Genomic DNA, 11,381 nt, shown 5'->3' on the forward strand with positions numbered 1-11,381 from the left:
GTCCCCAACAGGCAGATCCGCAGAAGCGGGAAAGAAGCGAGTAGTCCTGAGCGGAGGTCGTCGGTACCATTTTTAAACCTAAGCAGCAAGGGATGTCTTTTGGGAAAGGCCAGGATATTCTCAAATTGATAGGATGTGCAGATATACAAGTCTGTGGAAACACTAAAATTGGATTATATTATTTTTTTAAAAAGTTACATTTATTTATTCATTTACTTGTGTGGAGGGAGGAGGGCGAACATGTTCCAGCACACATGGAAGTCAGAGGGACAACTTTCAGGAGTCGGTGCTCTTTTTCCTTTGGTTCCAAGGATCAAGCTCACGCTGTCGGGCTTGGCAACAGGCTTTTTCACCCACTCAATCGTCTCCTCAGCCCTAAAATTATTTGGTTTTGGTTTTGTTTGTTTTGAGAGGAAGATATCGAGGTCAACTCCCAGCACCCACATAGTGCCTCACAACCGTCTCTAACTCCACTTCCAGGGATGTGGCTCCCTCTTCTGGCCGCTACAGGCACTGCATGATGTCGTGTGTTTGCATGCACGCAGGCAAACTATTCATACTTATCTACAAATAAATGTTTTGTTTATTTAGTGAGTGGTTGCAGTGCAGATGTGTGACCCTGGGTTTGTTGCCAAACAGGGTTTGCCTATAATTCCAGTTACTTGGGAGACCTAAATGTCAAGTGTAACCTGGGTACTTAGTGAGATTCTGCCTCAAAATTAATGGTCTTAAAAGTTAGGGATATGGCTTAGTTTCAGAGTTCTTGCCTCCGATACTTTAAGGCCCAGAGTTTAATCTTCAGTGTCTTTTAAAAAAATCAAAAGAAAGTTGAACAAGTAAACATCATGATTTTCACCCAAGTATCAAATTAGTTCAAAATTCTAATCCCTAGTCACAACTAACTGATCAATGAGGACGAAGCACATTCCCCACCAGTGTGGCCAAGGTCAGGTGTGTTCTGAGGAGAACAGTAGAAGAGCAGAGGGAGCGGGCAGAAAGAGAATCAGAGGGGAAAGCCCAAACCAGGCCACAAGTCCAGTCTGGCTGATTTACGTCACCCCACCCACCACCCAAGTCTCCACGGGACTGTGGAACAGTATCCGTTAATGACAGAGCCGTTTTTCCTTTCATTTAGCCAAATGGCATCGCACTAAAGCATCTGTGGAATGCTTCTGAACTTGTGTTTTAAACACTAGACGGCACAGCACTGTCTCCAGGAGTCAGAGCAACTGTGTGGGGCTCGGGGCCTTTGACGCAGCCGCAGAAGGAAAGGCACCCCTTTCCCCCTCCAACTTAACAGCTTCCGCCATTATCCAGCCGCGCATGTCTCCTCTTTCTCAAGCTCAGCTACAGTGGGAAAAAAACAGGGTCCAGACTCTGACCCCAGTGACCATAGCAGTCGGTAGAAGGAAGCAAATGCCCTTGGAATAATGTGCCGTTTATTTTTTTTAATTACTTTTAAACAAAGAGTAATTGAAGAATCTTCTCTCAGTTCCTGCACAACTATGATATGAATGAATCTGTGTGACTTTTCCGTGTAGAACTTGAGGGGAGCTGCTGGCTTTTGGAGATGAATGGCTTGGTTTGGAGCAACGGCGAGAAAGAGGAAACCATGTACTAGAAATGAACGGACCCATTTGACGAGTTTAATAAGCTCCGTGGTGACACCTCCCTTATCCCCTCACCTGTGACGGGAGATGCTCCGCACCCATTTTGTACAATATAGATGTTTCGAAGGGTCTTTGGTTGAGAAATGTTCGTTTCCGCTGGGTGGTGGTGGCGCACACCTCTAATCCCAGCACTTGGGAAGAAGAGCAGGCAAATCTCTGTGAGTTCAAGGCCAGCCTGGTCTACAAAGTGAATTCCGGGACAACTAGGACTGTTAGAAAGAGAAACCCTGTCTCAAAAAGAAGAAGAAAAGAAAAAGAGGAAGAAAAGGGAAAGGAGGGGAGGGAGGGAGGGAGGGAGAGAGGGAGGGAGGGAGGGAGGGAGGGAAGGAAGGAAGGAAGGAAGGAAGGAAGGAAGGAAGGAAGGAAGGAAGGAAGGAAGGAAGCATTTGCTTCCTTGCCCTCACTAGGTAACCATAAACTCTTGAAGTTGATAACTGTCCAATAGCTACATTCTTAGGAGTTACTGTGCTGACAACCCCTAAAAGAGACCAGCCGCGAAGTGTATCGAGGGACTGTCTAGATTCCACCCTCCCTGAGCCACACCATTCCCCAGCCCGGGTTCCCAGACTGCATAAAGAAGAGACAGTGAACCAAACTTCTATCCTCTTTCTCCGATTCTTGACCAGCCGCCTGAGGTCCAATCATGATGACTCCCAACCATGATGAGCTCTATCCACCCCCCCACACACACACACACAATCATATGCCAACATAAAACCCTTCACCCTCAAAGTGACCTTTTTTAGGTCTTTTGTCCCAACAACTGATACAAAATGTGATCAACTTTTAGACATAGGCAAGCAAGATCTCAGATGGGCCAGAGATACAAGTGGTTTTAGACAGAAAGGGAGGCAGATAGGGTAACCTCAGACAAGACAAACGCCAGCAGGTGAGTCTGCTAAGGGTACCCGGTTGTTCTTTGCGCTTTTACTTTTATGTTTTTTTAAGTCGAAATCTAAATAAGTTGTTTAGAAGGCTCTCTAGGCCAGAACCCAAAAATCCACTGGTTCTTCTCAAACAGTAACGTAACACATGAGGACTGTTACTGGCCACACCTTCTATTATCTTATTTTTCAAATGACCAACATTTCATTAATTGTGTGTGTGTGTGTGTGTGTGTGTGTGCTCATGCGCATGTGTGTGTGCATGTGTGGATGTCAGAGAACATTTTCCTTTTCTGAAATAGGTTTTCTCTGTGTGACAGAGCCCTGGCTGTTCTGGAATTCTCACAGTAGACCAGGCTGGCCTCAAACTCAGAGATCTGCCTGTCTCTGCCTCCTGGCAGAGAACAACTTTTGAGGCTTGGTTTTCTCCTCCAAATGTGAGTGTTAGGGAATCAAGGTCAGGTTGCCAGGCTTGGCAGCAAGCGCCTTTCCCCGCTGAGCCACCTCACCAGGACTTATTTCCATTGTCACCTCAAACTGATACTACACGATTCAAAATCCCAGCTATTACAAGTGACAAGGAACTGCCCCTCACTCTCCATCTTATCTCCTCTGGTCACTCTCGCATGCTACCAGAATCCGTATCTGATTTATTTTTCCAGGAACCGCTCTACAAGCATAAGTCTATGTCGTCCTTCCTTTTCTTCAGAAACCGAGCACGCTGTACACAGAGTTCCACATGGCTTGGTCATACAAAAGAGCCGTGTTGCAGCCGTGACGTTCAATGTTCTGAGGTCACTCCAGGATGCTGTCCCTGACTGCCGTATACAGAGACGAGCACACACGCAGCTTCTTTTGTGACTCAGCTGTGAATTAAATAAATTACACGTTGTCCTTACACTTCACAGACGATTAGAAAAGTCACCTTCTAAGACTGCCAGAGGTCAAATTCAAAATGTCTGAACAGCTTTAAAAGATATTCTGACTCGTTTTGAACATCAAGGAAGCATTAAACTTAAAATACTTTTCACAAAAACACATGGAGGAGATGAGCGGACCGTGGTATTTATTAACATTTCCATTATTTTTTTCTTAAAATTTTATACAATATTTGCCTGGGGTTTCTGTTCATCCTTACTCTTGGCGACAGCCTAGTACTGCCAGAGGAGATTACATTTACAAAAGAAAGGTTTCTAAATGTCAAAAATATTATGACCAAAGGAAACACGTCTGTGCTGTCTGTAATACAATCTAGTTCAATTTGCAGACTCTCGGGAGGCCTTGTGCAAAGCATTGAGCTTTCGCAGGCATTGATTCTGGCCTCCAGATGCTCAGACAAATGCATCTTTCAATGTGGATTGCATCGTATAACTTGCCTTGAAGCTTGGATTTCCTCTGAACGGTGGCTGCAGGAAGGATCTTGGTCAGCTCTGCCTTCTAGAAGGTTCATGTAGGCTTGGATATGGAGAACTTGATGAAAGGATAAATCGGTAGGAGGACAGCCATAAGGGTGACAGGGACAGGCCTGTTGGAGGAGGCATTAGGCAGTCAGCACCCAGGACCTCATGACTATTGGCTGTGGACCAGTGGAGGTCAGAAACATCCTGGTTCTCACTTGAGATGCATGAGACGTTGCTTCCATTAAATAAAGCACAGAAATGCGCAAGGATGAGGGAGATTGTCCTGAGCTCTGTTCAGGCCTCACTGGATCCGAGAACGAGCAGATGCACACACGGCTCTGACCCAGCGGAGAGTTCTTGTCCGGAGGGTGGACATGTGAGCGCGGTGGTCACATCCTGTTGCTGCAATGACAAATGACCTCCCAGCTTAGCATGCTCAGATTTATTCTCTTATAGTTCCAGATCAGATGTCTAAAATCAGTCTCATTGAGCTACAGTTGGGGAATCAGCAGGACTAGCCCCTTCCGGAGGCCAGTGGGGAGAATTCTCTTTTTGTTTTACTCCTAGAGGTCACTTGCATTCCGCCTCCCTGGCCCCTCTTCCAGCTTCAAAGCCAGCCGTGTAGTTTCTAATCCCAACTTCACCTTTCTCTCTTCCTTTGCAGTCAAGTCTCCCTCTGCCTTATAAATATTTTGAGTCGATGCCAATAATCCTAGGCTTATTCTAATCCGAAATCCTTAACTTAGTCACATCTGAAAGTTCCCATCTATCATATAAGGCAACATCACAATCCTGGGTCTATTAGGGCCCAGGCAGGAATATCACTGTGAGTTTGAGGCCAGTCTAGTATATATACAAATTCCAGGTCTGCCAGGACTACATACTGAAACCCTGAACCAAAAAACAAAAATAGCAGGACAAGGCGCTGCACACCTTTAATCCCAGATGTGGGAGACAGAGGCAGGTGGATCTCTGAATTCAAATCCAGTCTGGTCTACATAGTAAGTTCCAGGAAAGCCAGAGCTACACAGGAAAGCCCTGTCTTTGAAAAAAAAAAAATGAAAGGAGGAGTTTGAAGTAAAAAGGTCTCCAAACATAATACATAAAGAAAATGCAAAACCTCTGAGTGTCTGCACACAAGAGAGGAAGGGAAAAGTGTTTCTGGCTATCTAATGCATGAACTCCTTCCAATCCCTGTTCGTAAGGAATTGCTTAATGAGCAAATGGGTAAAAGCTAAAACTGGCACTCACAGAAGACAAAAAGCAAATGGCTAACGCATAGTTTTAGGAGAGCCCATCATTCTGGTGGTAAGACTGATGGGAATTAGGAAGATTGGCATCAACTGGGGTAAGGTTATGCAGAAAAAGGCACAGGTTGGCGGGGGAGGGGGGATAAACATGTGCACTCTCCGAGAGCAATTTGAAAGTACCTGTCCCAATGTCTAATGGACCATCTGATCCAGCAGTTCTTCTAAGAATCTATCTGCATCACACTCATACTTCTATCAGTGGCCCCTGTCTCACTTGTCCGTTGCACTTCTATTCCCCTAGAATGGTGGGAAGCTGGTCACAGCCTGAAGATCCACTAAGAGAAAAGCATCATGAAAAAAAATGGGTCGTTGTTTATGAAAAAGAATTAGATCTAAATGGAAGAATCTAGGTGAAAGCAAGTTTATGATATTTAAGTTTGCAAATGAAATAGCTAAGCAGCCAGTCTCAGGGGAATAAAAACTGTCTGTGTACTAGGTAAGACAAGAAGTTGGTAAGTCACCAGCGTGAACAGATCTCAGGCACGCTGTGTTAAGTAAGAGAAGCTACACTGCAAAAGTTCCAGACTGCAAAATTCTACTAATGTGACCTTTCCCTCACTGAGACAAAATATCTGAGCAAATGAAGTTATGAAGAGGCCAGATACACTTTGGCTCATGGTTTCAGAGGGCTTGGCGCATGATCACTTAGATCTGTTGCCTTAGGGCCTGTGGCAGAACAATTCATATGACAGGGTGTGTGTGATCTAGGAAGTTACACATCTCCTGACCTCTGGGGAAAGCAAATGGAGAGAAAGAGGAAGGGTAGAAGTCCCAATGACCACTTCAAGGGCATACCTCCAATGACCTATAAAATCTAGACCAGGATAGTCAGGGACTCACTAGAGAGGAAAGAACAACAATAACAACAACAACAAAATCTATATGGCAGCAAACAGATAAATGGTTGCCAGGGCCACCATCCAGGTAGGGAGAACCAGAAGGGGCCACAAACAAGAAAGTTTGGGGGAGTGATGGAAATGGCCCATCTCTGAATTGTGATGGTGGTCATGAAACTACATGGATTTTACAAATTCACAGACTGTACGCTACAAAGGGTGAGTGACACTAATAAGAATTTTACTTCTATAGACCCTAATTTTTTAAAAAGTTCACAGTCAGATATGGCGGCACTCAGTTGCAATCCTGGCTATGTGGGAGACTGAGGCTGAACTGTCGAGAATTCAGGCCTGGGCTGCAAGGCAATGAGAGCTGATCTCTAAAGTCAGAAAGGTTGTGAGCAGGGCCCCTGGGAAACAGCAGGAATTTCTATGTTTCTCTTCTGCGTGACTTAATAAGTTACTTCTAGTAAGAATATGCTACTTAGCAATATTTTTAAAGTTTTAATAAGCAAATTAAACTTGAATTACAGTAAAAAAAAGAATGTACTAATACAAAAAGCACCTAGCCACCATTCAATAGAAAAAAAATTATATTATTGTTGAATCTACTTTTAAATAAGCATTAATCTCAAATATTTTATGTTGGTATGGAATTTTGTATATTGATACAAATTTAAAATTATATTTGTTATATTGCATAAATGTTTCTACTCTTATATATTTTTGTATGTTGATACAAATTTAAGGTTATTTTTGTTATACTGTATTATATGCTTCTACTTCTTGTTTAAGGTATTGTACTGATGCAGCTCATTTATAAATGTCATGGAAAGTTCTAGTCCTCAAAAGCTAGGATAATAAAAAAATACAGGTTAGTAGTTAGTCATAACAGTCAAACTTATAGTCATTTTAGGTATATTTTCAAGGTCAGTCAGAGACACATTTTAAATAGATAGATGGTCTTCAAACACTTCAGAGACCTACAGAATATGACATTTTAATGTTTTGATAATGTAGGACTTTTCATGACACTGAGACATGTCTGCTCCTGGCAGCACCAAGCTATTTCATAAAAAGATGATGATCATCAAAGAGCCTCCATATAGAGTCCGCTTTCTCTTTATCAAAGGTTAGTCATTTGGGTTAGAACCTGCCCTTGCCTTGACTGTTCACAGTCTGCTGTCCAAACTGAACACACAGGACACACAGAAAAGTGACTGCTGAACTTTGCTAAGACTCAGTAGGATAGTCCTTCAAAATTCCTGCTTCACATAGAAGTTTGTCAGATATTCTAGGCCCATAGTCCAAAGATGGATGCCCCAACATTGCAGGGGAGTCTTGGGTGACTGTCCAGGCAGCCAGATATCTGTCGTTTCTAGATTTTTGGAAGTTGCTTTCTCTGCACTTCCTGTTTACTTAAGTAATATTGTATCTTCTGGGATATTTGATGGAATTGAAAACTAGATATAGTTCTTTGGCTATGATAGAAGATAAATTAGTATAAAACTTATGTTCATCAAGAGAGGATAGATACTGGAGTATTTTTTTCTAAATTTGCCAAATACAAATGGATTGGACATTTTAAATGTAATTCTTATTTGACAGTTATTCATACTGTATATAGTTTCATTTGTTAAAGTTAATACCTTTCCTTTCTATTTAGATAATACCTGGTAATTGCTCTTATTGTATATAGTTTTACTATGTTAGGGTTAAAACCTTTCCTTTTTATTGAGACAAAAGAGGGGAAATGTTATGGAGTAATCTTTTAAATGCTGTGAATACGTGTTACTCTGATTAGGTTTAATAAAAAGCCGAATGGTCAACAGCTAGGCAGGATTTTCAGGGCAGAGTGAACACTAGGAAGAAGAAGGACAGAGTCACCAGCCAGGCACAGAGGAAGCAGAATGTGCAGGAGATGAGGTGACAAGCCATAAGCCAAGTGGCAACATGTAAATTAATAGGAATTGGTCAATTTAAGATATAAGAGCTAGTTTTAAAAAGCCTAAACTATCAGCTGAGCATTCATAATTAATAATAAGTCTTGATGTCATGATTTGGGAGCTGGCTGGTGGGACAAAGAAAGACTTGTCACATGCAATAGCATGTAGCATGCAATCTCCCCTTTTTGTGATTTTTCAGGACAGGCTTTCTCTGTGTAATAGCCCTGTCTGTCCTGGAACTCACTCTCACTCTGTAGACCAGGCTGGCCTTGAACTCACAGAGATCCACCTGCCTCTGCCTCCAGAGTGCTGGGATTAGAGGCATGCACCACCACCACCCAGTGCAATCTTAATTTTAGAAAAACACAATAAAATTTTGTGTACAAAAATCTGTTTAGTAGGTGAGCCTTGTGAAACCAGACAAGGAAGTTATCTATGAAATATTTATCAGTAATTTAATCATGTTAGCTTTGGGACAGTGGTATTGTTGTGGGTTTGTGGAGGAAGTGACTTTTTAGCTTTTGTTAAATGGTTTGAAGTGATGTCGTTTCTGCAATTATATTTTATAAAGGGTTTTTAAATAATGCGGCTGAAGAGGTTCCTTTGACTAAAAGCTGGGGGCCGTCCCATTCTCTAAGAAGGCAAGAATTGTACATATAGATACAAGTGTGAAGTCTGGAGAATCGATGAAACATTCAGTAACCAGAGCCACAGGTTTCTCAGTGAGACTGATTATCTGCTGAGAGAGAAATGAACTGGTGTCAGAGAGGGTGGGGGCATAAAGAACGTGCAAAGGCCTTGGGTACCTTGTAAACGGGAGGACACAATTCTTCCGGAGGCATCACAGAGCCAAGCGGCTATGTGTAGAACGACCAGCAGGGGGCACCAGCAAACTGGGTAGAGAATTACTCGGCATGATCCTGGTGACTGCCATGGACTAGTGCCAAGCTTTAAGAAGGTTTTTAAATAAAATCATCCCGTGAAAAGCACTGGAAACCAGTTGAATGTTGTTTTGCTTACTGCCAAGCCAAATGACCCCTGTCAGCCTGTGGCTGAGGCACCCGATGAGGGACTTGAGAGGTGGCACACACTTATTTTTCTAAAACTTCTCTGTAACCACAGGGCTTAATTTTGTTGTTTTGCTGTTGTTGTTGTTGTTGTTGTTGACAGGGTCTCCCCATGTAGCCCAGGTTGTCCTAGAATTTGCGGCCCTCCTTCCTCACCTCCGGAACGCTAAAGTACAGGTGTGTCACCACTTCCGGCCCTTCCTCCCCCGTTCCCAGCATCTTTTAACTCATCGCAGCTTGTTTCACAGGAAAACGAGATACTGCTCAGTACCAGGAGGAAAGTCCCTGACCAGATGTGATGTCCAAAATGGGGTTTTAAAAAAGCACCAGGCAGAAGCGAGGTTTGGAAACCCGGGCTTCCAACAGTAAGGGCTTAGGTTCTTAAGAGGTAAAAGTCTGTGGAGTTCTCACAGTGTCTGGTACAGTATCCAGCTCAATCGGAGCCTGCGGGAGCAGGGATTCTGTGTTCCCCGGAGGAAAGTCTAGCTGTGTCTGGGAAGGGGAAAGCTGGGAAAGAAAGGGTGGCCAATCAGAGAATAGCGAAAAGCAGACCAAAGCCCCTCGATGCCATGCCAGAAGCTGCATTCAAATACCAACTGCAATGGGTCAGTCTCCACAGAGAGAAGGCCTGGGCCAGCCTCTTCCCTAAGGGGCTTCTCAGAGTCTGAGAGAGGCCTTGAGGGTTCCAGAATCTCCCACAGGCATAGAAGAAATAGAAATGAGTGGAGAAAACAGGCCTAAAATACCAAGAGCCAACATGGGGGGGGGGGAGCAGTGACCATGTGACCAAGGCTTATATGATGTCACCAAAGGCCTCAGATAAGCCTGTGGGGCTGAAGGGGGCTGAGAAAGGCTTGGGCCCCACTACACTGGCCCAAAGAGTGAGCACAAGTACTTCAGGCGATTCTGAGACCAATAAATGTAGAGCACAGCTAAACCAGTGCTGGGCTTTGCGACCCTCCTTCCTCACCTCCGGAACGCTAGAGTACAGGTGTGTCACCACTTCCGGCTCTTCCTTCCCCGTTCCCAGCATCTTTGAACTCATCGCAGCTTGTTTCACAGGAAAACGAGATACTGCTCAGAACCAGGAGGAAAGTCCCTGACTAGACGTGATGTCCAAATTGGGGTTTTAAAAAAGCACCAGGCAGAAGCGAGGTTTGGAAATGGGGGGGGGTGGCGGGGGGGGGAGCACTGGCAATAAGCATCCTGTGAAAAAACAGTTCCAGGGCTGGCGACAGAGCTTCCGGGATTTACTTGTCCCTCGAGAACAAGGCCGGAGTTCAGTCCCCAGCACCGCGGGAACTGGGTGTGAGGGCACACGCCTATAGTCCTAACACCTGAGAGGTGGAGGCGGGAGGTTCAGAAGTGCAAGGCTATGCTTGCTTGGTCATGAAGCAAGTTCAAGGCCAGGCTAGAATACGGGAGACCCTGTCTGAAATGAGAGGGGGAACTAGGAAGATTCCAGATACCCAAAGGGCAATCCAAACCAATACACAGGGTGTAGAGTACGTCAGGCACCCAAAAATAAAATAAATTAAAGCATATCACATTCTCCCTCTTCTATCTCCCTGCCCTCTCTTTTGAAAACACTCAGCAGACACCACAAGCCACAGAGTGGCCTTATTCCTTTTCCCCTAGAGACAAGAGCACAGAACGTCAGGGCCTGGGTCCTGACTTTCTGAATAACCCAAGAAACAGAGACTACCACAAGATGAAAAGGAATTGAGGCATCAGGGCCAGGACGGGCACTCTCTGGGACCAGAGGTCTGTCACAGAGCCGGGGATGGCATAAAAGGCTATGGTCAGAGATTCCTAGAGATGGGCTCTGTGCCGTGGCCTTGTGTTGTGGAGATGGGCGCCTGAATGGAAAAAGAAGGACACGAGATTGTTGCAAAGATCACACAGAACGCAGTGGGTCGCAGGATGAAGTGAGGACTAGCCGGTCAGATACCAAAGCTGAATGTGAAAGCCACAGAACCAATCGTTCAGCACCAGGCACGGTGTTCCAGAACCAACAGTTCAGCGCCAGGCATGCCATGTTACAGAACCAACCATTCAGCACCAGGCACGCCGTGTTACAGAACCAACGATTCAGCACCAGCCACGCGTGTTACAGAACCAACAGTTCAGCGCCAGGCATGCCATGTTACAGAATCAACCATTCAGCACCAGCCACGCGTGTTACAGAACCAACAGTTCAGCGCCAGGCATGCCATGTTACAGAATCAACCATTCAGCACCAGCCACGCCATGTTACCTATTCAGTCT

This window comes from Myodes glareolus, chromosome 21 (genome assembly GCF_982192425.1).
Source record: "Myodes glareolus chromosome 21, mMyoGla1.1, whole genome shotgun sequence".
NCBI lineage: Eukaryota > Metazoa > Chordata > Mammalia > Rodentia > Cricetidae > Myodes > Myodes glareolus.